At 34.2% G+C, this 27,915-nt stretch overlaps 1 pseudogene; it reads left to right on the plus strand.

Moving 5' to 3' along the window:
- Positions 1 to 536: 536 nt before the first annotated feature.
- LOC112302563 (WD repeat and SOCS box-containing protein 1 pseudogene) lies at positions 537 to 14,791 on the plus strand (annotated as a pseudogene).
- The last annotated feature ends 13,124 nt before the right edge of the window (positions 14,792 to 27,915 follow it).

A 27,915-nucleotide genomic window follows, 5' to 3' on the forward strand; every position in this document is an offset into this window, starting at 1 on the left:
TAATATTCTTAATCAATCTTCACCTTTATTAATCTTTGCTCACTTACTATTAATATTGCTGACATGTTATGTAGCTATTTTATTTTCCTTTTGGCCTGGGTTTGGGTTACTGGGTAGTTTTGCTTTGTTCTGCCAGCACCTGTAAACAGCACAGAAGATGTAGTGGAGGTTGTGACTCTCAGTCAGCCAGCCAGAGGGGAGAACCCAAAATGAAGGAGCTATCAATAATCAAAGCTGAATTTCTACAAGAGAGCCCGCAAAATCTGAATAAAGGGCCACTTTATAAAATCAAGATCAGGAGATCAAAAAGACTGCACCACGAGTCCCACAGAACTCCTACCACAGTAGGTCAACCCAAGAAGACAGGCAGTCAAAGCAGTGCAATCTGAGATGCAGAAACAAACAAAATGAGTCACAGAAAATGTAGAGACAAAAAAAAACAATCCCCAATCAAACAGAATGGAGGAATCCTGGGGAAAAGAGCTAACTGAAATTGAGGCAAGCAATTATCAGATGGAGAGTTCAAAATAATGGTCATGAGGATGCTCAAGGAACTCAGTGAGAACTGGAAGAAACTCTATGGGAGCTGCAAGGAACTTAGTGGGAACTACAGCAGCATGAAAAGGGATATAGAATCTACGGATAAGAACCAGGAGGAAATGAAGAATACAATATCTGAAGTGAAGAATACACTAGAAGAAATTAAAAGCAGCATAGATGAAGCAGAGGACTGAATCAGCAAGCTTGAAGCAAAGGTAGGAAAAAAAAAACCCACCCAGTCAGTGCACCAAAATGAAAAAAGACTCAAAAATACTAAGAATAGTTTAAGGAAGCTTCAGAACAACATGGAACATAGCAACATTCCCAAAATAAGAATAGCAAAATGAGAAGAAAAGTAGTAAGACATAGAAAACCTGATTGAAAAAATAATGACAGAAAATTTCTCTAACTTGGTGAGAGAAAAAAGTCACACAGTTTCAGGAAGCACAGAGGGTCCAAATCAAGATGAACACAAAGAGATCCATCCCAATACACATTATAGTTAAAATGGCAAAATTTGAAGACAACGAGAAAAAAAGGCAACAAGGGAGAAATAGCTAGTAACATACAAGAGAACTCTGATAGGGCTGTCAGCTGACTTCTCAACAGAAACACTACAAGTCAGAAGGGGTTGGCTCAAAGTATTCCAAGTAATAAGAGCAAGACCTACAACCAAGACTGCTCTTTGTAGCAAGGCTCTCATTTAAAATGGAAGGTGAAATAGAGAGCTTCCCAGACAAAACAAGCCTAAAAGAATACATCTCTACCAGTGCTACAAGAGATATAAAAGGGACTGCTTTAAGAAGAGGAAGAAATAGAAAGAGAGAGAGAGGAGTATAGGTACCAAGGGAGAAAATAACAATGAGCAAGTACCTATCAATAATAACTTTAAATGTAAATAGATTAAACGCTTCAATCAAAAGACATATGATGCTCAGTGGATAAGAGAACATGATCTGCATAGATGCTGTCTACACAGCACCCACCTCAGAACAAAAGACCTACATAGGCTGAAAGTAAAAGAATGAAAAAAATATCCCAAGCAAATGGACATGAAAAAAAAAAAAAAAGCTGGGATAGCAATACTTTAACCACACAAAATAGACTTCAAAACAAAGGCCATAACAAGAGTTAGAGAAGGTCACTACATAATACTTACGGAAGTTGTCCAACAAGAGGATATAACCATTGTAAACATATATGCACCCAATTTAGAAGCACCTAAATACATAAAAAAATCTTGGAGGACTTTCAGAAAGAGATCAATACCAATACACTTATCACAGGGGATTTAAACACCCCACTGGCAACAATAGATAGATCTTCCAATCAAAGAATCAACAAAGATATTTGGCATTGTACAACACTAGGTCAAATGGACTTAACTGATATTTACAGAACATTTCACCCCAAAGTAATAAAATATGCATTCTTCTCAAATGCACATGGATCATTTTCAAATACAGATCACATGGTAGGACACAAAACAAACCTTAACAAATTAAAAAAAAATTAAAAGCATATTAACCATCTTTTTGGTTCACAATGGCTTGAAAATAGAGTGCAATGTCAAGGAAAAAACTCAAAAATATTTCACTACATGGAGACTGAATAACATATTAATAAATAATGAAAGGGTTAACAATGAGATTAAGAAAGAAATCAAAATGTATCTGGAAGCAAATGAAAATGAACACACAACAACCCAAAACCTATGAGACACAGAGAAGGAAGTCCCAAGAGTATTGTAATGTATTGAAGTACATTCATTACAGGCCTAAAGAAGATACATAGTGTACATAGAAACCCCTATAGTCTCCACCTAAAAAACTGCTTGACCTAATAAATGAATCCAGGAAATAGCAGGATACAAAGTCAATAGTCAGAAATCAGTGGCATTCTTGTACACCGATAATGAATTATCAGAAAGAGAAAGTGAAAAAAAAATCACATTTACTAATGGAACAAGAAAAATAAAGTACCTAGGAATAAATTTAGCCAAGGATATAAAAGACCTGCATACTAAAACTACAGAAAACAGAAGAAATTGAGGAAGGTACAAATAAATGGAAGCATATACTATGTTCATGAACTGGGAGAATTAACATCATTAAAATGTCCATACTACCCAAAGCAATCTATAGATTTAACATAATGCTTATTTAAATACCAGTGGCCTATTTCACAGATCTAGAAAAAATACCCCCCAAATTTATATGGAACTAAAAGAACCCAAATAACCTCATCAATCCTGAGAAAGAAGAACAAATTTGGAGGGATCACAATACCTTATATTAAACTGTACTACAAGGCCATTGTAATCAAGACAATCTGGTACTGCCATAAGAGAGACATAGAGATCAATGGAACAGAATATAGAGACCAGAAACAAATCCATGTCTCTATGGTCAATTAATATTCGACAAAGGTGGCATGAGAATACAATGGAGTAAAAACAGTTCAATAAATAGTGTTGGGAAAACTGGACTGGTACATCCAAAAAAAAGAAACAAAGAAACTAGATCACCAACTTATACCATATGCCAGAATAAACTCAAAATGGATAAAGGATTTTAATACAAGTTGTGATATCATAAAAGTCTAGCAGACATTCCACATAGCAATATTTTTGCTAATATATCTCCTAGGGCAAGTGAAATAAAGGAAAAAATAAATAAAGTGAACTACATCAAATCAAAAAGTTTCTGCTAAAGAAACTATTATCAATATGAAAAGGGAACCAATTGTATGGGAGAACATATTTGCCAATGATACATTGGACAAGGGTTTAATCTCCAAAATATATAAAGGACTCATACAATTCAACACCAGGAAGACAAACAATCCAAAAAATGGGCCAACAACCTGAATAGATACTTCTCCAGGGAGGACATACAGATGGCCCATAAACATATGAAAAGATGCTCAACATCACTAGTCATAAAGAGAGATGCAAATTAAAACCACAATGAGATATCACCTCACGCCTTTCAGATAGACTATCATTAATAAATCAATAAACAACAAGAGCTAGTGAGGGTGTGGAGAAAAGGGAACCCTAGTGAGCTGTTGGTGGGAATGCAGACTGGTGCAGCCACTGTGGAAACAGTATGGAATTCCCTAAAAAAATATGGAATTGCCTTATCAGCCAGCAATTCCACTGCTGGGAATATATACCCTAAGATACCTGAAACAGCAATTCCAAAGAAGTTATGTGCCCCTATGTTCATAGCAGCACTATTTACATTAGCTAAGTGTTGGAAACAGCCCAAGTGTCCATCAGTTGATGAGTGGATTAAAAAACTGTGGTACATTTACACAATGGAATACTATGCAGCAGAAAGAAAGAAGGAAGTCCTACCTTTTGCAATAGCATGGATGGAACTGGAGACTAGTTTGCTAAGTGAAATGACCCTGTTGGCAAAAGAGAAATATCATATGGCCTCACTTATATGTGGAATCTAATGAAGAAATAAACCAAAAAGAAAAATAGATCCAGAGACATGGAAACATGGAACAGACTGACAGCTATAGGAGGGGAGGTGAAGGGGGAGGAATGGTGGAAGGAAGGGGAAAGGACTAATCAAAGAATATGTGTGATTGACTCAGGGACATGGACAATGGACAGGGGATTGACTGTGGGCGAGAGGGGTTGGGTGGAGGGGGGCCAAAGGGTAAAACTTGGGGCAACTATAATAGAATAAATAATAAAAAATTTAAAAAATGAGTTAATGATTGACTTATAAAAAAAGATCGAATTAAGGATTTTAATAAAGATGCTCACTAGAAATATATTTAAAACTGTGATGAAAAAAAGTGAAAATTGTGATGCACTGCATGTTTGTGTTCCTTTAAAATTCATATTTTGAAGCCTGAATACCCAATGTGATGGTAGTTGGAGATGAACACTTGAGGAGATAATAGATCAGGTGATGAAAGTGGGACTCTAAGATTGAGATTAATGCCTTTAAATAAGAAGATATCTTTCTCCCTCTGTTCCCTATTCTCTCCCTCTTTTTCCCTCTTTCTCTGCTTGCATGCACCTAGAAGGCCATGTGAGAACACAATGAAAAGTCATCAGTCTGCAAGCCAGTGAGAGAGCTCTCACCAGGATCAGAATCAAACAGCACTTTGATCTTGGTCTTGCAGCCAGAGCACTGAGAGATTAACTGTCTGTTTAAGCCACTTAGTTGATGGTGTTGTGTTCTGGTAGCCCGAGATAGCTAATACAGAAATCAAGGATGGGCAAAATGTATATGAAACAAGATTAAATGTGTGATCATTACAAATAGGACAAAAATTGCATTAAATAATGAGAAAAGGTAAATATATGAACAATATCAAACTCTACAGCAACTAATTATACAAAGAAAAATTGTATTAGAGATGCAAGAAAAATTTGTTATGAATAAAATTATAGCAAGGAGGGTAACTTATCTTTTAAACAATAAGAATTGTCTAGTAGACAGAGAGGTTAAAGAACGATCTGAAGAAACTCAGTTTAGTTCGATACATTTAGAACTACTCTTTTAAGTATGAAAAGATGTACCTTTTGTTTTCATGTTCATGGAATAAACACAAAAATAAGCTGTGAACTTTGCCCAAAGTAAACCTGGATGTTTCCAAGTGGTAGAAATTTTTTATTCCTTAAACATTTAAGAGAGGTAACAAATTAATATGTAATGTTAAAAATAAATAACATAAAGGCAGAGAAATCTGAAATATCGTTCTTTGAAAATGTTGAAACAGAAAGAGAAAGACAAAACAAATGAAGCTGGAGGCGACCGACACTGGGGCTCTTGCTGCCTGTCACCCCTGAGGCAAAAAGCAGAGACAGGGCTTGGATTGTAACTGCACTTTTGTTCACACCAGAGGCTAGTAGTCTGAGAAGGTGGCCGGTTAAAACACTTACCCACCTTACCTTGAGCTTTCAGAAGCAAGTTTATGTAGGGGAACCTTACGAATTTGGGAGGGGGAAAGTCTTAAAAGGACAGCAGATAATGGTATTTTTCTTTGGAGGGGGCACTGAAAGGGAAGTCAGTCCGCAGCTTCTTACCAAACTGGCTCCAGAGTTTCGATATTATCTCTGTTTGCATTAGAGTTCCTCTTCCTATCTTCCCTAGAGGCCTGAGGTTTATGGCCAGGGAGGTTCTGTGTTCTCTAGTTAGGGAGGAGAGGTATAAACCATTTGCTCTGTAGTGTCCTTGGTTAGCGGAGATAAGGTCTTGTGATTCACTATCTGGCTGTAAATTGTTCAGTATTTGCTCTTTTTAACTTCCCATTCCTCTTGCCTAGGAATTTTTCTATCCTGTCTCAGAAAGACTTCTGAAAATTACTCAAGGAAAAAGACAGACAAAATGCACAGATTAGTAGCTACGGAGGGGGGGAAAAAAAAACAGGCAATCAGTAAAGATTAAAACCAAAAATGAAAGTTATATATAATTCTATAGTGATAGTTAAAACACATTTCTCCAAAACTTAGTAACTTAAAACAACATTTATTATCTCAGGGTTTCTGTGCCTCAGAAATCCAAGTGTGATTTTGTTATCTCCTGTGGCTCAGGGTCTTTCACAAGGCTGCAAAAGTTTCAGCAAGGAGCTGTAATTCTCTCAGGATCAACAGAGGGAGGATTTCCTTACATGCTCAATCACTTGTTAGGATACTGTTCCTCACAGGCTGGAAAAAGGGCCTTAGTTTTTTGCTGTCTGGCAATAGTGGCCTTTCTTAATCCTTACCACATGGGACTCTCCATGCTTCAGCTCACAACAAGAAAGCTTGCTTCATTAAAAAGAACCTACAAAAACAGAGAGAAACAGAGACAGAGAAAGAATTAAAGACACAGTCTTTTAAATTTTTTTTTATAGATTTTATTTATTTATTTTATAGAGAGGGGAAGGTAAGGAGACAGATGGGGAGAAACATTGATGCGTGAGAGAAACATTGATTGTTGCCTCTCACACATGCCCCCAGCTCCCTGCCTGAGACCAGGCCTACAACCCAGGCACTTGCCCTGACCAAGGATGAACCAGCAACCTTGGGCTTTATGGGGCAATACTCAACCCACTGAGCCACACTGGTCAGGACAAGACACAGTCTTTTTTTGTTGTTGTTTTTAAATATCCTAGTACAACAAATGACATCCTTCTACTTTTTAGGAGAAAGAAATTAGACCCTGCTTACACTCAAGGGGAGGTGATTATGATAGGGGACTTAAGAGTTGGAAAATTTCAGTTTAAGTAATAGCTAATAAGCTTAGTAATCAATGCTTGTAAAGGCTTTTGTTCCAGGAACTGAGGGTGTGACCCACCCTGGCTCCAGGAGACCATAAGCAGTTCCACCTGTGTGCCTCAGGAGGACTGCAAGCAACTCAAGACGATATCTGAGCCATTGTTCTCCAGGGTGAGATGACCACCACCCAGGACACAGCTAAACACCACCGCCTGCGGCACAGCTTAAGACCACTGCCCAGGGCTAGGATGCTGAATCCAATTAACTTGTCCCTGAATTCCAAACCCCTTACCTACACTTTGTTCTCCTTATAATAAAAAAAATAATAAAAAAATAAAAATAAACAATGAATTTCTTTGAAAAAATAAGAAATAAATAAAGTTTTAAGTATTAAAAAAAAAGGCCCTTTTAAAATGGAATTTAAGATGGTCTGTTACGGTATGAATACACCATCATCTCAGATCGCAGGCCATCTGAATAAAGCTCCCCTAAAGATTCAATCCCTGTCTCTGCTTGTTGGGTTTGGTAGTGACAGGCAGCCCGAACTCCAGTGTCTTTTCCAGTTTCAGTTATAGAAGAACATATACTAACAGGAAGCAGGAATCATTAGGAGCCATTTTCAGGCACCTACTAACAGTTGGCAGATTAAAAAACCCAATTTCAGAAATATGTACCTTCTTAAAATATAAGCATTAAACATATACAAGAAGAAGTAGAAAACTTATATAGAATAATTAATATAAAAATGTTTCAAAAATGATTAAATTAATATTATTGGGTCAGTGTTTCATGGATAATTTTTTTCTAGCTTAAGAGAGACCAGTATTTAGATTAAACTATCCAAATTTGAGAAAAAGTAAAATATAAGGTTAAAATTTTAAGAATTATATCTAATAAACTAGAGTGGCTGATTACAAAATTTCATTTTATTTATTGCCCCTCCTAATCTTTGCGATGAGTTTGCTTAGACTTTTTTAGTTGTTTCCTTTCTATCCACCCAGTGAAAAACAAGATTCATGTTGTTTGAAACCTTTTCTGCATATTCACTACTATACCCCTAATAGCTAGAACAGTGCTTATATGCATTTAATAATTGACTATATTAATTTAAAAAATCAGATATTATATTATTGTAACAGGGTACAGCCAAGAGGGGGGCTTCAGATAGGGATTTGTAATGGGGTCCAGAACCCAAGGTGTCCAGGAAATATCAGAAAAATATACATAGGATCCTCACCCCCACAAACCTGAGCTGGGGGAAGGGACACATGGAGTAGGACCATTCAGAGCAGTTTTGCATAGCAGCAGCTGTCCAGCTAGCCTCTGGCATGGTCATTTAACATATCTATAACCTTTAACTGGTTTCATAGATATGTTAAATAGCTGTGGGAGCCAGGGAGATGGGAGTGTCTTCCACCCAAGAAGTAACTGGGAAGCAACACCCCCTGGTTACTGCGTCTGCATGAGAACTTGGAGAAGATTGGCTCCACACCATGGGGCCACACCTACCCAGACTTACTAGGCAACCCGGTAAAGCCAGAAGAATAGGGAATGCTGGCAGGTGTAACTGATTGTAGGAGGAGTTGGAAATGGGGCTGCAGAGGAAGGCTAGAGCTGGGATTTAACCTCAGGCTCGGCAGCCATACCAGTGAGAGGACCACTCGGCTTTGGTGGAGAAGAGGAGAGAGAGAACCACGTGGCTTTGGCAGAGTGGGGACCCTGTGGCAGCAACAGGGTCCCCGGGAGCCTGAATCACGGACTTTTACTTCTTTTCCTGAGATACGGTACCCGGACTAGGCAGAGGGAGAAGGAAGGACTGTGCATCTGTGGGTGTTCTAAAGGACTTTAGTATTTTAATGAAGACATTAAGTCATTACTCTAAGTCTGTATAACTTTTAAATAAATAATTCCTTTCCTTTTCACCAGTCTTTGGCATTGAGAGACGTCTTTCCTCTGGCAGTGGGCAGTGCAAACCTATAAAGCGGGGACCCCCAGAGAGAAAGGGAGGGTCCTGTCTGTAATAGTATATTGTTTACCAACACCCCCTACCCCCAGTCTGTTCTGTGACATTATGATATTACTGTTAAAATCACATGTGTGGTAATTTGATAAATGTATACATAGTGAAAGGATTCTTACCATTTTGTTAACACAACTTTCACTTTATTTATTTATTATTTTGATGAGAACAGTTTGGTTTTATTCTTTAGCAAATTCCAATTATACAATAAGTGTTATAAACTAACGTCACTATGCTTTACGTTAGATTCTCATGACTCATTAATCTTACAGTTGAAAGTTTGTATCCTTTTACCAACCTCTCTCCGTTTGTCCCATCCTCTACTTTCTGGCAACCATTTTTCTGTTCTCTTTCTAAGATTTTAATTTTTTGTTGTTGTTTTTTACATTCCACATCTCACTGACACCACATACTTTAAAATGTCTTATAACTGGACCTCAATAAAACTACATTTTTTAATTAAAAAATTGTATGTGTGCTAGAGATAGACATATGTATGAATTAGTTATGTACAAGTTTCAGTAGACATCTGTGGAAAGAGAAGTAACATAGTATTTGTTAAAAGAGGAATAATAACCATCTCTATATTGGTAAATCATTAAGATTTTCATAAGTCTGTGATTCTCTGGATACTACATAAATAATACCTAAATGGTTTAAAAAATCAGACGTTATAGAGATTTACTGGATAAGGATATTATGAGGTAGAATTTTTGGTGAGCAAAATGAAGGAATATAAAACTACATATTATTATTATTTTAGCTAAATATATGCTTCTTTTCAGAAAGAACATCAGAACAAAGTAGAGAAATATTTCAGTTCTCTATCTCAGAATATTTATCCCAGCCATCAAACATGTAATGATACAGCATATCCCATCTCCAGTAAAGGGTTCATTGGGCATCATTAAACTTTTAGGTACTTGTGTTTCTTAAAACATTAAGGTTAATTGATTACATTACACAGGACTGAAGGGAAATATAATTAAAATACTTCATATATTTTAGCGTTCCAAAAATACTATATATAATTCTTTATAATGAAGAAGTAAAGATATTTGCATTTTGTTCAGCTTTTGGTTTGGATTCCCTTAGCCAATCACATTCTATTAGCAAAACCACCCTGGTAGGCAGAATTTTGAGGTGCCTCCCAAGAATCTTGAACCTTGGTATACACAACCTGTATCATTCCCTTCTTTCGAAAATAAGCAGAATTAAAGAGATTTTGCAGATACAAATAAGACCCCAGATCAGTTGAGTTTGAATTAATCAGAAAGGAGATTATTCTGGGTAAGCTTGATCCAATCAGGTGAGCTTTTAAAAGGTATTGGCCTATTGTATTGTAGAGGAAAGATACCTGAATGTGAGAAGGCTTATGGAGGGGGCATGTGCCAAAGACCTGAGTATGATCTGTAGAAGCTTAGAAAGGTCTCCTGCTTACGACTACTGAGAAAAGGGAACGTCAATCATATTGCTGCAAGAAAATAAATACAGCCAACCACCAGAGAGAGCTTGGAACCAGACTTTTTTCAACTCAAACCTCTAGCTGAGGACAGCCCCCCAACGAACATTCATTTCAGCCTCGGCACATCCTACGCAGACTACCCAGCTGAAATGTTTTGGACTCCTAACCCATGGAAAACATGAGATGATAAATTTCCTATATCCTGTGGTTATGTGCTGGTTTCAGATCATAGAAATGTTTGGGCTAAACCAGGTTTCTATAACTTTCATTCTGGTACATTTTCAGCAGCTGCTCTAATAAACAGACATTTCCTAAAATCATCCTTATCAAAAATGTTACTATTGCCTTTTGGTGAACTTTGAAAAACAAACATTTCACAGACATATAAGAATTAATAGATTTATAGAATTAAGTACAAAATTTATTAGTTTGATATTTCCTATGACAATTTTATTAAATATGTTTTATACTTAGTTTTTTTTTATTCTATGGAAAATATTAATTCACACATGGCAACAAGCAAATGAAATGGAAGGTATATTTTTAGTGTCAAACAAAATTAATGAGACAGTATTAAAAAGCAGATATATCCTAATGGACTAATTAAAATAATCTTAACATTCTATTTGTTTCAGCATTTGCTTACTTGCTTTAATTATTTTTGACATTTTAGTAGATAATTTTCGCATCAAATCTTAAATACTTAAATGATAACACCCAGGAATTGGGGGTACTAGAAAACATTATCCTCACTAAAAATATGTTATTTTATACCCAATTTGTTATCCAGTAACTGTATATAAAACTTTGCAGTTGCATAAATTAAAATAAAAACATTAAATGCAATTCCTGATAGATGAGTTGATAAATTAATCTGACAATACACAATACTCTAAGAGCATTGTCTTTGAATAGCAGTACTGATTATTCACAAAACCAATGTAATATGGTATATGATGGCTTTCAAAAGAAAAATATTACAATGTTTTAAAATAAAAATAAAAAATAAGTTATGCATGCAATAATTTTTTTTTAATTTTAAAGGATTTTGTTTCATTTTAGAATGAGGGAAGGAGAGGGAGAAAAGAGGAGAAAAATATCTGTGCAAGAGAAACTTTAATTGGTTGCCTCTCACATGCCCCCAGCTGGGGATCTATCTGACCTTCAACCCAGGCGTGTGTCCTGACTAGGAATCAAACTGGCAACTTTTTGGTTTGCAGACCAGTGCTCAATCTACTGAGCCACACCAGCCAGGGCAGATACAATAATTTTATCTACTCAATAAATGCCATAAGTAATTTTGTCATGAAGTCATAAAATTGTATCTAATGTACCCAATGTTATGCCTTATACCTCAAGTACCTGTAAATGTGAAGGCACTATAATGGCTTATACCTATATAACTTACTAACTCTTCAAGCTGACTAGCAAACTGTCAACAAAAACAATGTAGCAAATCAGAATAAGAGCGTATAAAGAGGTATGGTTATGCTCAATCTTTACTATAATGGGAAACAGTGTTCTCTATAATCCTGAGAGGGATTAAAAAATGACCCCTTATTAATAACTTTTATAAATTTTGCTCCTCACAATACCATCAGTATGGAAATATAGTGGCACTAGATCATAATACATCACCTATTCTATGGTTACTTGCTTATCACTGATTTATCAATGATTATTATCCAAGTCTCTTTCTCTTGCTTAGTGAAGATTAGCACATTCTAAAGATTGATTAAAAGTTTTATTTTTCCAGTTTCTAGAGTTTTCTCTCTTTTTCTATGTCTAAGGTATTGCCTAAAATTCCTCCAAATTATCTGCATGCTTAGGAACTTGGCTACTTTACAATTAACCCATGAGGCCACAGTCCTACCTGCTGCTCCCTCTAAGTCACACCTGAGATGTGATGCTCATCTCCTGCAGTTATGTATGTTCTGTTGGTCTGGCACTAAAGCCAATGAGCCATCTGATATTAACACCAATTAAATATGTAGAAATATGGTAGAGGATACAGTGGAAACAAAGACTATTCACATTGAAGAGGTGATGGAAAATGCTAGATTTTACATCAACCAGAGTTTTTTAAATTGGAAATAACAGAAATCAAACCTGAATCAGCTGGGACTGTCAATAAGAGTAAGAGGGGAAACAATTTTCTCAGCATGTCAATGCTGATATAACCATAATGTAAGTAAATAGAATAGAACTATATTTGCCTGCTTGCATCCTGTGCCCATCCTAGTGATCAAGGGTAGGAGATAGCTATTGGGGGACAAAAAAAATTATGGATAACTCTCACTAAAACCACATATTCTGAGCTCTGACTGGGTTCCTCAGTTGCTTAGAGCATTGTCCCTACAAGCTAGGAATATGTCATTCTGGTTACATTGTCCTCAGTTCTTGCCACATACCCAAGGTTACTGGATACTATTCAAACACGAATAGCTATTGTTGCCTAAAAATATGCTAGCTGAACTCTTGGAATTCTCTGCAGTCGTCTCTAGTGAAAAATGTTGCATTCACTGAGTATAAAACAAAGGTAGGACAGGAGATAAATTAGTAGCCAATGTTTTCTCAACTCTGTATTTTTTTGTTTCAGTGTTTAATGACACATTATCATAAATCCATAAATTTTTGGATTCTCGATATATAGCTTAAATATTCTGAGATAAGACTTTGCAGAGAATAGATCTTAAATGACTACTCTTCATCTGAACAAACTTCCCTGTGTCCTTGAACATCACTTCATTTTCTGACCATCTGTTGATTTCATTGCATTGGCTGAGGACATTGGCATCCTGCTCCTTCCCTCTTCATTTTAAGTTTCACTATTTTTTCTGTAAGATTATGTTTTCTGCCACAATACCCTGTGTTATCATTTATTATTGCTAGTATTTTTAAAGGTTTTATTTATTTATTTTTAGAGAGGGGGGATGGAGGGACAAAGAGGGGAAGAGAAACATCAATGGGTGGCTGTCTCTTGTGTGTCCCCCACTGGAGACCTGGCCCATAACCCAGGCATGTGCCCTGATGGTCAATTGAACTGGTGACCCTTTGGGTAACAGGCTGGAGCTCAATCCCCTGAGCCATACCAGCCAAGGCTCATTTATTATTTTTAAGGTTAATCTATTAGTAAGCAGTCAACAGAAGTAAAAATCTTGTTCAACCTCACTTTGACATCATTTCACATGTATTAATCGGGATTCACTGAAGAGGTAAAAAGCACACAGTGATTTGGAGACTTTAATATAAATAATTATTAAGTATGACAGGGGATGAGACTAATGAGAAATTAGTATGAGAGAACTCTAGAAGACATAAGAACCACATATAAGTATAGTTACTGCCCCTAGAATAGAGATAGAACACCCACGGAAGAGGACTGCCCAGGGCTAGATCAGACTTGTCGGAGAAACACAATCTTGGCCATGATTGTGACAGAAAAGTCACTGAGGTACCATCCATAGAAATTGCTGGAAAACTGTCCCCAGAAATTGTTACAAATCTACTTGCTAGGAAACAAGTGACAACTCTTCCCAGGGTGATGTACCATCAAAGGGACTCCCCTAGGAAACAGACAAAAGAAAGGTTGCATTTAGTTCTTAATACCAAGAAGTGGGATATACACAATATTTGGGTTGAAACTCTTTGGAAACTAAGATGTTGGGAAAAACTAAAGAGGGCAGACTATGTGTTAAGTGGGTATATCATGAAATACCAGAAGAGCCAGTGAACAACACGATGATCTGAATGTCTATATAGCCAAAGAATCTGTAGTCAATTTTTCTTGTAAATCAACAAACCAGTTCTTTCACTATTGCAAACCAATATTTTTTACTTACTCATGTAATTTCATCAAAATGATTAAATTAGTATAGTCACTAAAAAGGACATTAGCTGTCTTTTAAAAAAACTGGAAATGAGACCACACCCCCAGAATAGACAGTGCCCCATATATGGCCAGCTTTCCCCCTAGAGTCAACCAGAAAGAGATTGTGAGATCACGTACTGTAGGAGACAAGGAAACTAGAAGGACATTACCACAATGTTGTAGCTTGTGACTTTCTCCTGATGGAGCTTTACTGGCTGCTACATATTATGATACTTGAGTATATATCTGAGATCCACATACAGGAGATAGTCTGATGGAATTTGAGTGCATGTTTTCCCCACCTACTCCAGTATTTGTTGGAGGAGCAAATGACAGATGAGTGCAGGCTGTATCTTTTCGGTTGTGACAGACTGCATATTTCAAGGCTTGCTGATGATAAAATGGTGAGGTTCTGGGGAATTGATGAGGATTATCCAGTACAAGTTGCACCTTTGAGCAATGGTCTTTGCTGTGCCTTTTCTACTGATGGCAGTGTTTTAGCTGGTGGGACACGGGATGGAAGTGTGTACTTTTGGGCCACTCCAAGGCAAATCCCTAGCTTTCAGCATTTCAGTCGTATGTCAATCCAGAGTGATGCCCACCCAACAAGTCCAGGAGCTGCCAGTTCCTCCCAAAGGGTTGGAGTTTTTCTCCTATCATATTTAGAGGACTCTGCCTTCCCTACTAGTAGGGACGGACAGAGCACACTTCCCACAAACCTCAAGATTTACTGACTTCAAATATCTGGTTATCAAGGTGTAAAAGATTTATTTAACTTGATATGTTCTTGTACTGCATTTTGATCAGTTTTTAAAATATTTTTATAGATCATAGGAGAAATATTTCTGAACATTGAAAATGCAATTTCTCTATAAAGTTTAACTGTGAAACATATACATGTACATATTTAGATATAAGCTGCCATGTGTCAAATGGACTCTTCTGCTTTTCTGATCTTTATTTTTGACATGTATACATTGCTTTAGTAGAGCCATACTATGTATCTTTGCTGTAAAGTGGAAGGAAATGTTTTTTTTATTTTGGGACATTGAGTTTAGATGGTAAATCTTGACTTAAGAAAGCTGAATTGCCACATATAAAACATGTGTTTGGTGGGGGGAATCAGAAAATTGACTTGTAAGTAACACAAAGTTTTTGTATAGGGAAAGGATTTTGTTTTCCTTATAATGGCATCTGAGAGGTAGAGCTTGAATGTGATATTATTCAGTTAAAAACAGCCAGGATATAACTAGGAAAAGGCTGTCTCCCTCTTCACTCCCGAATTATTACTGCAGACCTTAATTTTGGAAAGTGGCTTGTTACTGTAACCCCTGTGGTATAAAGTATTATAAATTTCATTCAGTTTGAAAATCCACCTACTGTATTATTTTATTGCTACATATTTTTATTGTTTATATTAAGGGACAGTTATTTTAAGACCATGGTTTGCGTTTTGTTTGATTTTACATGTATCCTGTGTTTCTGCAGGGGATAATAATGGTGACTTACCAAAGAGAAGCAATACAGCATACTTGCCTTTGCCTTCTGTTATTCATCTTACCTGCAGATATTAAGAAAGTATGTATTATGTAAAATGCTGGATTATATATTTTTTTAGTTATTTTTTTAAATTAAAGATAAAAAGTAAAAAAAAAAAAAAAAACCCCTGGAAATTATGTAACAACATCCAAAGATTCCTGAAGACATCATTCCTCCTAAAGTTTAAAAGTCTGCAAATAGAAAAAAATGGGATTACTTTGCTTGACTTTCTTACAACTTCCACTTAAAAAAAAAAGAATTCCTCGGTTCTAGTTTTGAGTATATTGTTTCATAACTACAACATATTTGACCCTAGCTTCGATGTGGGAGTTGGTGAGATGAGAAACTTCAAACTGTGATTTTGAAACCCCAAGTTCAAATGCTCTGGGGTGCTACTGTGAAGAGACTATTTCTTAAAATAAATGATTTGATCTTCAATCAAGAAAAGTGTTAACTTACTGGAAACTTTTCAGTTTGCTGTTCCGAAGAACTCAATTTAGCAATTTCATCAACTTTCACTTACCCACACTACTGGAGAGAAGCGGGGACGTGAATAATCTAAAAGTGCAGTTAATTTCAGACGAATTTACATGAAGTGACTTTCTGTAGCAGATTTAACTTTCTAGTTGTGTTGTACCTAAGCTAATAATAAAATTACCTTTTCTTTCCTCAGGGCATAATAATTGGTAGCTCAGTAAAATAATGTGTGATAAGGGCAAGACAGGCACTTTTGTTACTTAACAGGAAAAATGTCTTAAGCAGTACAGCATATGTGGAAACTGAGTTGAAAATGCTCGGTAATAACAAGAGCTTACTGTGTGTGAAAAACGGGAGAATCATGCGACGGACTATGTTGTGAAATGCTGACTGAACTTCATACATGTGCACATTAGTAAGGTGAATATACTTTACTAGCCTAACATTCTGTGAGTTCATGGATTTAAAAGCACTGTGTAAGTTAAAAAGCATTATATGGATATATATTCTGTGAGTTCATGGGTTAAAAGCACTGTGTAAATTAAAAAGCATTATATAGATATATCCTGAATTAGAAGTTGTCATAATGTGGTGCATAGACTCATTTTAATTAGTATTTATATACAGGTAGAAAGTGTCTTTTTTTTAATGTCCATTTTTCCCCAAGTTTTCTTTTATTCCTGTTTTCCATTTAACCAGGTAGCAGATTCTGTAATTTCTTATCTCAAAGAAGGACCATAGAAGATATTTGTTACCGAAAGCCTGAGTCAACTAAACAACAAAGTTGACAAGAGATAGTTTCCTGTAAATCAAGAAGAGTAATCTGGGGGATTTTAAGACAAGTGAGACATATGAAGAAGCCATTGAGGAGATTCTGGCTCACACCCAATCAACAGCCAACTCAGTCTGCAGAGAGGAGAAAAACAAAGTAAAACAAACAAGCAAACACAAAACAACCTTTGGATAGCTACAATAGCTAAAGGGAAATGTGGGTGTTAGTACAAATAAATAAAATAAAATAAATTACCACAACAAATGCAACCAACTTGAGAAGTGTAGGATTGCCGAAGTCTTTCTAGGGTTAGTTTAGGTGGAAGACCGATGGCTACAGAACCTGACTGGGAGAAGGAAAGAGAAAATACACACACACACACACATATGTATATGTATATAAATATATATATGTCTATATATGTGTGTGTATTTTTTCTTAAACTTTATTTATATATTTTTAGAGAGAGGGAGAGGTTTAGGGAGAGAAACGTCAATGTATGGTTGTCTCTCGCATGGCCCTATTGGGGACCTGGCCTGCAACCCAGGCAAATGCCCTAACTGGGAATCAAACCAGGGACCCTTTGGTTCACAGGCTGACACTCAGTCCACTGAGCCACACGAGCCAGGGCTAAAATATTTTTTTAAAGAAAAGTTTTCAATACCACTCTTCTTTTTGACTCTTTATCTTAGCAATATGAGACAATGGAGTAATATCAGGTCAGGATCAATAACCTACGCAAAAGTGAAATTGATAAAATCTTGGTGTGGCCTCACCAGTCATTCATAGTTATTTACTTTTCATTGCCTCTTCCTTGAATCTCAAAATTGGTGAACTGCCTCTTCCTGATGTTTCTCAGAGTCATTTTCATAAATATATAAAAACTCACAGCATGATAAAGGTGGCATCACAGCTGTACATAGAAATTACAGGTTATTTATTACATAGTGTTGGAAAAATTGGCTCATTACATGAAGAAAAGTATCTCTACCTGATAGAATAGTGGACTCCAGATGGTTTAAAAGCCTAATGAAAAGTAAAAACTTTATCAAGTAAAAGTAAAAACTTGATAAAGTCAATAAATAAAAATGTGGGAGACTGCCATTTCTGCTAAGATAGTATGAAGTCTTTCTTAAACAAGATTTTGAAAGTACTAGCCATTAAGCAAAAAAATTAAAAATCAAATAATGATGATGTTCAAGTAAGATATCATGAAAAGTATAAAAGATGAAAGAATGAATAAAACTAATAAGAATTACTATTTCGTATACAGGGGTTATACTAAAATGTACTGATAACTTCCACGAACTACAAAAAGACATCAACACAAATAGGAAAATGAGCCAAGGGGATGAATAGGCAATGTACAGAAAAACTCATAAACTAAGAAGAATAGGAAGATATATTGTAACTTCTTGGCAATTAGATAAATTTAAATGAAAATAATTAGCACATTAAACCTTTCAAATAGGACAATGCCAAGTCTTTCTGGAATATAGAGAAGTAGATTTTCTGGTGACCTCCTGGTAGTTATTCTTAAGAGCAACCTTGCTCTACTTGGTAAATTAAGCGTCTATACAACCAATGGCCTGGGAATTATATATGAGATACATATATAAAAACACAATAAAAATCTTAACTGGAATTATTTTTTTAAAAAAGTGAGACAAATTAAAGTTCTTTTTCTCTATTTCTGAAAGTAGTGAAAACCTACTATTATCAACATTTTAGGAAAATGAAATCATTAAAGATGCAATGGAAAACATATGAGTATATAGGATTAAAAATAGAATAATAAAAAATTATATGATAGGAAAAGATTAATGTAGAAAATAAAGAGTGACATTGGATTTGCTAAACAATAATTCAGAATAAATGAGAATCCACTATCACAATTTTAAACAAAATATATTTTTAATAATTAAAATATTGGATACAAGAAATTATTTTGAAAATTCACCATTAAGTCAAAAGAGAAGAAAAATATCTGATGATTTTAATTAGATTGAAAGAAAGAAATTTCCTTTAGAAAGGATGCCATTATCAAAATAAAAACTAAGAAAAAAATACAGAGCAAAGCAAAATTATTCTCCCAAATCCAACAGCAAATAGTCTTGGCTATTTCCAATTTAACCTTCAAATTTAATATTCAATATTATACTCCTCAATATTATATAAGAGGATGCATTTATCTAAGCCCTCACATCATTGTATATTCTCAAATTTTAAAATATTTGTCAATCCAGTAACTGTTAACAGACATATTGTTTTAAGCATGTATAAAATTGGTTATTTTTCACTTATAGGGCATCTGTTGTTTATTTTTATTAACTGTTCACTTTGTGTTTTTAAGTTTATGATCTTTAATATGTACCTTCTGATTTTATATAAATAGAAAGATATAATTTACAATGAGGTATACATAACAAATATAATTTTAAACAAGATGCATACTTAAATAAGTTGTTGCTTTCTTCTCTTTTACTACTTATCTGGATTCATTTCAAAGGTAGAGAAAAAAAGAAGAACAGTATGAAATGCCCCATATGTCCTCAACTCAGCCACTTCATGCAGATTTCAAAAAATGTCCCAATAATAGCCTTTCCATCAGAAAGGTCCAACCCAGTTCATGTTATACTTAGATGTCATTTAATCCAGAACAACTCCTCATTCTTGACTTTATTATCTTACACATTTTTGAAAATTATTTTTAGAATGTTATATAATTTGTGTTTGTCTGAGGTTTGTAACTTCAATAATTTAAAAGCTAGTCTAATCTCACATTTTTAAACAGTGTATAAAGATCTACCTATATTCTACTTAATGCCAATTTATTCTTGCCTCATTATTTATTTTTATGGTCTAATAGAGCCTTCTATGATGCCATATTTTAAAAGTTCTATTTTCTCCAGATGTTTACCTGAGCCCTATTTAATTGATTTGTCACTGTGTTAAGAAAAATCCCTTTTTTGATGGAGCATAATTGAAAATGCTGTTATAATTGACAATGTTGTTATAGTGTTTCTAAAGCATTTGTAATTAATGTAAAAAAATAACATATAGGTTTATTTCTGTTTGTCTCACCACACATCACAAGTTTACCATAACAGAAAAGCCACTAAAATAAAAGAGCAGCAGAATTAGATGTTATAAAGGAACATTTGCAAAGTATATATGATATAGTTTTTAAAAAATATTATGACATATATTATTAAACAAGAAGCATGTAACAATTATTTATAATATTAAACTTGGAAAATAGTCTTGAATGCATAAATTATGATAATAGAGATGCATAGAAAATACTTAATAACTGAACCTTTTCTTAGTAATTATACACAGTATTAATTAAAAAATAATTAAATATATACATACTAAAGATGGTTGTCTGATGAAGCGCTTGTTAAATTAGAACTGATTTATTAAATATAGTCATTTTAAACAATACTTAGCCTCATTTACTCTTTCAGAAATTTTGCACAATTGCCAAAAATAAAATAAAATAAAATAAACCTTTTGATCTCTTGCACTTGTATAAAATGAAAAATAAAACAACAAACAAACTTATTTTGGCATACTTGTTCAGTAAGCAAAACACGAACCTTACAATAATAGCCAATGAAAATATCCTTGAGTAAATCATAATTTAATTAGAAAAAAATATACCACTTTAAAAAAAAAAAAAACGAACATGCATAATCTCAACAATTCTTAGTCTATACCTTTTATTCTTCCACATTATCTACATTAAATTTTGGCAGTATTTCTGATATAATATGAACAAGTATTCTTACTACTACAGGTATGAGGGGGAATGCCCCTGAAACAGAATTGTGTCCTGGTGGGCGGGCCCCGTGTAGTAAAGGCTTCCCCTGATAGATGAGTGTCCTAGGAACCCATCTGTATCAGTGTACCAGCTGGCGTTTTGAGAGAGGCTGCACACGGTGTCAGTGAATTTGGAACTTATTCAATTACTATGAGAAAATTAAGCTTATTATCTTATTTTCATAAAATACATAGATATGTTGACGAAACAGTAATAATATAAATAGATCTATCACAGAAATATTTGCTGCCACACATAAGATAAAATTTTAAAAATACTTATGTGTTTAGTGTCAAGAAATTTATAATCCAAAATTTGTTTCTAAATGAAACACACCCAAATAACAATACTTTTAGATCTCAAAGCAAATAACCACATAGGTATTTTAACCTGACATAGAAATAAATAATTACCTTGAAAACTTCACAAAATGTATAAAACACCAAACCTTGAGAATCCTGATAGAAATATTTTATAATTGTAACTTCAAGGGAATAAAATTGAGGGGTAAAAAAAGTTTTATAAATAACTGAACATGGAATATTGAAAACAACACTTAAATAATCGTGTTTGGTTTAGTATTGTTTATATGCATTTGCTAATGATAGACAGGCCCGTAGGTAGGTAGATAGATAAATAGATAGACAGATAAATGGATATTCCAGTTGCTTAGTATTTCCCATGATCTACTCTTGACAGAATTAGCAACAATGAATTCTGACAAATCTCAGGGAGAGAAAAATAAAATGACTAATTTGTTAAGATAAATTAATTTAGACTATTTTTGTTAAATGTTTATTTTATGTTTCATTGGAATATTTCCCTTGCATTTTTTAAATTCCCTTCCACATATATAGTTTATTAACTGACCTAGGAGTAAAAGAATTTCATAATGTTTCTTCCAATAAAATGTCTGCTATAGTCCTGGCTGGTGTATTGAGCATGGGCCTGTGAACCAAAGGGTTGCCTGTTCGATTCCCAGTCAAGGCACATGCCTGGGTCATGGTCTAGGTAGGGGTGTGCAAGAGGCAACCATACATTGATGTTTCTCTCCCTCTATTTCTCTTTCCCTTCCCTTCTCTCTAGAAATAAATAAATACAATTTTTAAATAAATAAATAAAATATCTGGTATAATTTAACCTGATGTAAACTCTTGTCATTCAATCTTCCTTATACAATTTTTAAAAATATGACAAGTTATTTAAACATCATTGAAATTATTAGATTTTTTTTCAAATTTAGCCTACTTCAGTTTATATATATTTGTAAATTCAGTGGAAATCTATTTTGGGGCCTTTACTTCTTTCTTGTTTTTCTTAAGAAAGACAACATATTTATTTTTTCTTTTATTTTTTCACATTTTTTTATTGTTGTTCAAGTAAGTTGTCTCCATTTTCCCCCCACCACTCTCCCTAACCCCAGCCATCCCCACTTCCCACCCTTGATCCTACCCCCCCTTTGGTTTTGTCCACATGTCCTTTATACATGGTCAGCTATAGGTATAATCATTACTACTGTAGTTAAAAGTAAATACCATCAAAAGAAAGTTATTTTTTGAACTCTTTTCATATTACACTTATAAGCACTAATGAGGTCCTAAAAGTATTACTTTGGATACTATGGGGGTGGGTCTACATTTTCTCCATTTAAAATTGTGTTAAGGAAGATGTCGTAAGCCAATTGCCATGCAGAATATATATAATGGGTACAAGGAAACTGGGAAAATAACTAATGGATGAATGAACATAAGCCAGTGCTAAAAACAAAGAAACAAAAACTTATACAGTATATATCCAAAACATATATACATGTATATATATGAATTTATGTATTTAAAAGCCCAATAAAGGTCTAATAAAATCATATGTCAGTATTTATGTTTGTGTGTATGATTCATATACATATATTCATATGTGTACTTTTATATATAAGTACACATAAATATATATTTACATTACACGTGAATTACACTCACACATAGTCCTTTGTGAGAACTGTGACAGGAACTGGACAACATTTAAAGTTTTAAAAGTAAACTTTAATTTGAGAATACTACTTTATACCAAAAAATTGATTTACAGAAAGTCCACAATAGAAAATGACATATTAAATCTTGAGTGTTTTTTCAATCTCTAAATTAAAAAAAAAATCACAAATGTTTAAAAATTGGTCAAGTTGGACATTTTCTTTCTCCAAAATCAAATGGAATGAACAGAGTCTGTTGGAGATACCAATATGTTCAAAGTCACTTCAGTTCTTCTCAGTTATTTGAAGATCCTACATCATGTCAAGAAGATATTTTATGATAAAAGAGTTTTTATCCTAATAAAATTATTTGGTAAGTGGTGAGTATTCTACCACACACAGCACACTATATAGCTGGTGATGGCCAAGAAAAGTATACTGGTTAAGTTAAGCAAATATTTTAACAACAGATTTCTAAGTTTTAATTGCCAAAGAAAAAAGTTTATATACAGAGTAATTTAATAAACATAAAGCAATTGAGTATATTGCTGAGAAGATGAGCGAATGTATTATTTCCTCAACAACCATTTGAAATGCAGTTTGTTCTTGTACTTTAATCAAATAGATCTAACACTGGAAAATTGTCTTATCTTTTCAATTTGTAGGTCTCTGTACTTTAATCTTTTAGAATTGAATGATCTTATAGTGCTGATATAATCTTATAAGAAATTGGAGGATATTTATGACACATTATTCTGATTCATATGTGTCATTTGATTTTTCAAGATATGTCAAATGAAATTGGTTTAAAGGTTGTTTTCTATATAGTATCTCAAATGTTTCCAATACTCCTGTCTGAATTGCAATACAGACAATATGAGATATGATAGATTCTTCAATTTTGTGCTTCTAGAGTAAAAAAAATTGTGTCTCGAGAAATAAATAATAATCATTATTGACATAATAAACATTTTAAATGCTACCATGTTTTTAGTATATGACTTATTTATGAAGAATCCTTCCTTGTAGTTGGTGACTTTGAGAAAACATTAAATAACTTTCTCTAATTTTAATATTAAATTATATCAGTTGCATTTCACTTATTTGAAAACTAAAAATATTTTTATTTACATCCTAGATTCTACAAATCTCATATTTGATTTATTATAGTTCTATTTTGCATTATATTTTTTCTCTTAAGCAATTATTATCTTACACAATGCAAACAACTAGTCAACAAATTTCTCTACTTATACACAATCAGATTTTTGCCAAATACTACTAAAGTCAATTTTATCCATCTTGATCTATAAAAATGTATGTTTTATTTTAATTTGCATAAATACCTACTCAACTATTTCTTATATACTTGAAATTAGGCTAGAAAGTGGCTTAATCTAGTTAATATAAAGAAATGAGTGCAAATTTAATTCTGAGACACTTAATCAGGGAAGGGAAAGAAATATAGAAATTATTTTCTACTGCTTATAATCAGATACCTATTAAAAAACATGTTGATGTTTGAAAAATTAGAAGCATATTTTTCTGTTAAATTGGGTTATGCATGCTATGGAAACCAACAACCTAAAACATATTTCTCCCTCATATTGTATGTGTACTACAGGTCTTACATGTCTGGGTTTTCCTCCATTTCTCCTAAATCTGGATCCCAGGCTTCCAGAGAATACAGTACGTGGATGTTGCAGGTTTCCATGGTGGACAAAATAGTTGAGAGAGAGAGAGGGAGAAAGAGATTTAAAAATCACTCATTAGCTCTTAACATATCAGCCTTTTGCACTCAAATTTCATTGAACTGTGATTTTAAATAGGTGTTTCCTATACCAGAAATAACACTACCAAGTAGGAACTTGTTAGAAATGCAAAGTTTCTGAACCTTTCCCTAGAATTAAAGTCTGAGTTTAAATACTTTGGGTACCCAAACTCCGAGTTAGAAATACTCTAAGTTCCTAGGTGATGGAGATTTCAAATTTATTTAGTCATCTACATACTGAATTGAGGCCTATCAATCTATGTTTTAATAAACTCTTCAGTAAATTCTGATGCACAAGAACCACTGCGTAAGACAAGTCTTGTCTAAATTTAATTTTTAAAAAGTGGGGTTGTACAATTTTATCAGTGCTCTGAAGGGAATCAGAAACTGTTCGTGGCCAACAACATGATTGTTGTTGGGCTCTAGCCCATTTCTTTTATGTCTTTATTGTGAATATATTTGCATTGAACACCTATTTAAAGGAAACCTTGAGGTACAAATATGTGATATAAGCTTAGTTCTAGAGCTTACAATATACTCAGAGAGACAGACTGATTAACATGAAGCAGCTCACGTAAAGTACTTATGTCACCTTGTCAATCAACTCATATGAACTGGTTGGATGGAAATCTGGATTGAGTGTTTCGGGATCATCATTATCAAGTACATTGTTAAACACTGTAATAATCAATCCAATTAGAAATGTTCACATTTGCAGCAAGAAGGAGAAAGGTGCATATGTGATCACTTTCTAGCGCTTACTTAATCAAAAATAAATTTTATGAGAAGAGATGATGTTTAAAAAAGTGAAAAGTAGGGATGATAATGGGCAGTTTTCCTAAGGACATGTTTTATGGCTCTCATAGAAAAAGAATTAAAAAATTATGACAGGTGAGAGGAAACATTTTCTTCAATAGTACCATGAGTTTCTATATCATTCCATCTTCTTTTTAGTGGTACCACTACCAGGCCAGTTTCTCTCTCTCCCCCTCTCTCTCTCTCTTTTGCACAGGAGAATAAAATCATTTTTGTCTCACTGTATTTGAATTTATACACTTCTGAGGTGTACTATAGTGTGTAACTCTAGTTGCTTTACTGTTGTGTGCACCTAAAAGTTAGTAACTTTCTGGGGAGGATATCTACCTTTCTGAGCAAAACCTTATAAAGTATTTATTTATGTCAGTATCACTTTTTTCTTACAATCAATATTATAAAGTTGATCTGACTTAATTCAAGCATTGATCCTTGATGATTTTATACTTTAGCATATGTAATTTATTTACTGTTGCTATTGATGTATTAGCATCACGAATTTAGTCATCTGGATAAATATAGAAAATCTTATACTCATGGTTTTAAATAATGTAGAATAATTAAATGTTTTTTCCCCCTCTATAGAATAAATTTGCAACTTTACATCTAAACACGCAGCTGTACGTAGTCCTATTTTTATAGGTTTCTTAGTGACTAGAATTTCCATTTTGTCACCACTACCACACTGTCTTAATTAGCATAGCTTTGTAAGTCTTTAAGTCAGGTAGTATCGGTCCTCTGTAATGATATTTTTACTCATTTCCTCTTTTATACTTTTTTTCTTCATCTCAGTTCCATTCCTCAAGAGCTGTAAGAGTAGTTCTTTTATAAAAAATAAAATAATAAAGCTTCCCTAGCTAAAATCTGTCAATGAGTAACCCCATTTTTCAGGATAAAATATGAAATTAACACAATAATCCAAAGGTCCTCATAGTCCGATTCCCAACTTCATCCTAAGCCTGTGGGTAACTCCACTTTTTACTCACAGTCACTTTGACTTCTTTAAATTTACCGACTATACGAAGATCTTCCCACTCTCTGAATCTTCACCTAATTCTTTTGACTTTCTGATTATTTCCCCTCCAATATCAACTTGATAGTCTCCTACTCATCTTTAATTCAAGTTACTTTGCTCAAAGAGGATCTCCTGAACACATAATTTGTTCCCTGCCTATGAATATATTTTATACAGCATTTCTTCTTATCTCTAATGTCACTCAGGTCATTCTGCTCTGAAGTATGTGCATAGAAAAGTCTAGGTGATTATTTTTAAAAATCTAACTTAATAAATGAATACATCTTAAGTTTAAAAAAAGAAAAGAAAAAGTTGAAAATTAAGAACTGACAACCTAACTTTCCAATAGCTTCTTCTCAATGATTTGGAAAATGCAAATGGCATCTTGCTGGTACTTTGTATTCTGATTTTCAATCTTTTCTTAATAAAATAGTCATATTGATCATGATAAACATGTTAATTCATGTTACTTTGTTCAAAATCCTCCAGTGGTTTTCCATCTCACTCAAAGTAAAAGCTGAAGGCCATGCCATGTGACAGTTAGCTGCTGGGGTTCTCACCTGTTTTTCACATCCCCTGTCAGCAGCATTGGCTTCCTCATCCAATTCAAGCACCCCTGTCATGCTCTCGTCACAGGCCCTTGGCAGTTGCTTTTTCTCTTGCCTGGGAAGCTCGGAATGTCTGCCGGTTAGTTTTATCATCAACATCAATTCATTACTTAAAAGGTTATATTCTCAGTATTGCCTTTGCTTGCTAAATGATCTAATGATGCAACCTTCATCACACAACACATTTAGATAGGGACTTTTGAAATTCTGTGTGTGGATTCTTAGGGGCACGCTTACATGTGTGCATTTGCAGGGCTTTTGTTTTAGAAGGACATTACAAGTCAAAAATTTATCTAATGTGACCCAAAGCGAAGACTTAAACGTGCATTTGCAGTTCATATTTTTAGGTAAAACATTTTTTTTAAAAAGAAAAAGTACTAGAGACCAAGCACCAGTTAGATAACTTATTATTTTAATGAATTAATAAAAACATTAGAAGTTATAAAGCAGCAATTGAGAGAGTATTCATCTTTCAAATATTCTTTTTTTTTTTTTTTAATTTAATCTTTCTACCCTGGCAGGTGTGGATTAGTGGATTGAGTCCTGGCCTGCAAACCAAAGGGTCGCCTGTTCTATCCCCAGTCAGGTAACAAGCCTCGGTTATGTGCCACCTCTCCAGTAGGGGGGGTGTGAGAGGCAACTACACAGAAACAGTGATGTTTCTCTCACTCTCTTTCTGTCTTCCTTCCCTTCTCTCTAAAAATAAATAAAAATCTTAAAATTTTTAATTAAAAAATAAATTTTATTATATTTTTCCATTACCAATTAGTTCCCTTATCCACCCCCACCCCCCAGAAATCACCACACTATTGTCCACGTTCATGAGCCTTAAAGAGAAAGAACCATCGATGTGAGAGAGAAACATCAATTGGTTGCTTCTCATATGAGCCCAACCAGGATGAATCCAAAACCCAGGCATGTGCCCCTGACCAGGAATTGAACCAGTGAAACATCGCTTTATGGGGATGACACTCAACCAACTGAACCACACCAGGTAGTTTAT

The sequence above is a fragment of the Desmodus rotundus genome, chromosome 2 (genome assembly GCF_022682495.2).
Source record: "Desmodus rotundus isolate HL8 chromosome 2, HLdesRot8A.1, whole genome shotgun sequence".
In the NCBI taxonomy this organism is placed as follows: Eukaryota; Metazoa; Chordata; class Mammalia; order Chiroptera; family Phyllostomidae; genus Desmodus; species Desmodus rotundus.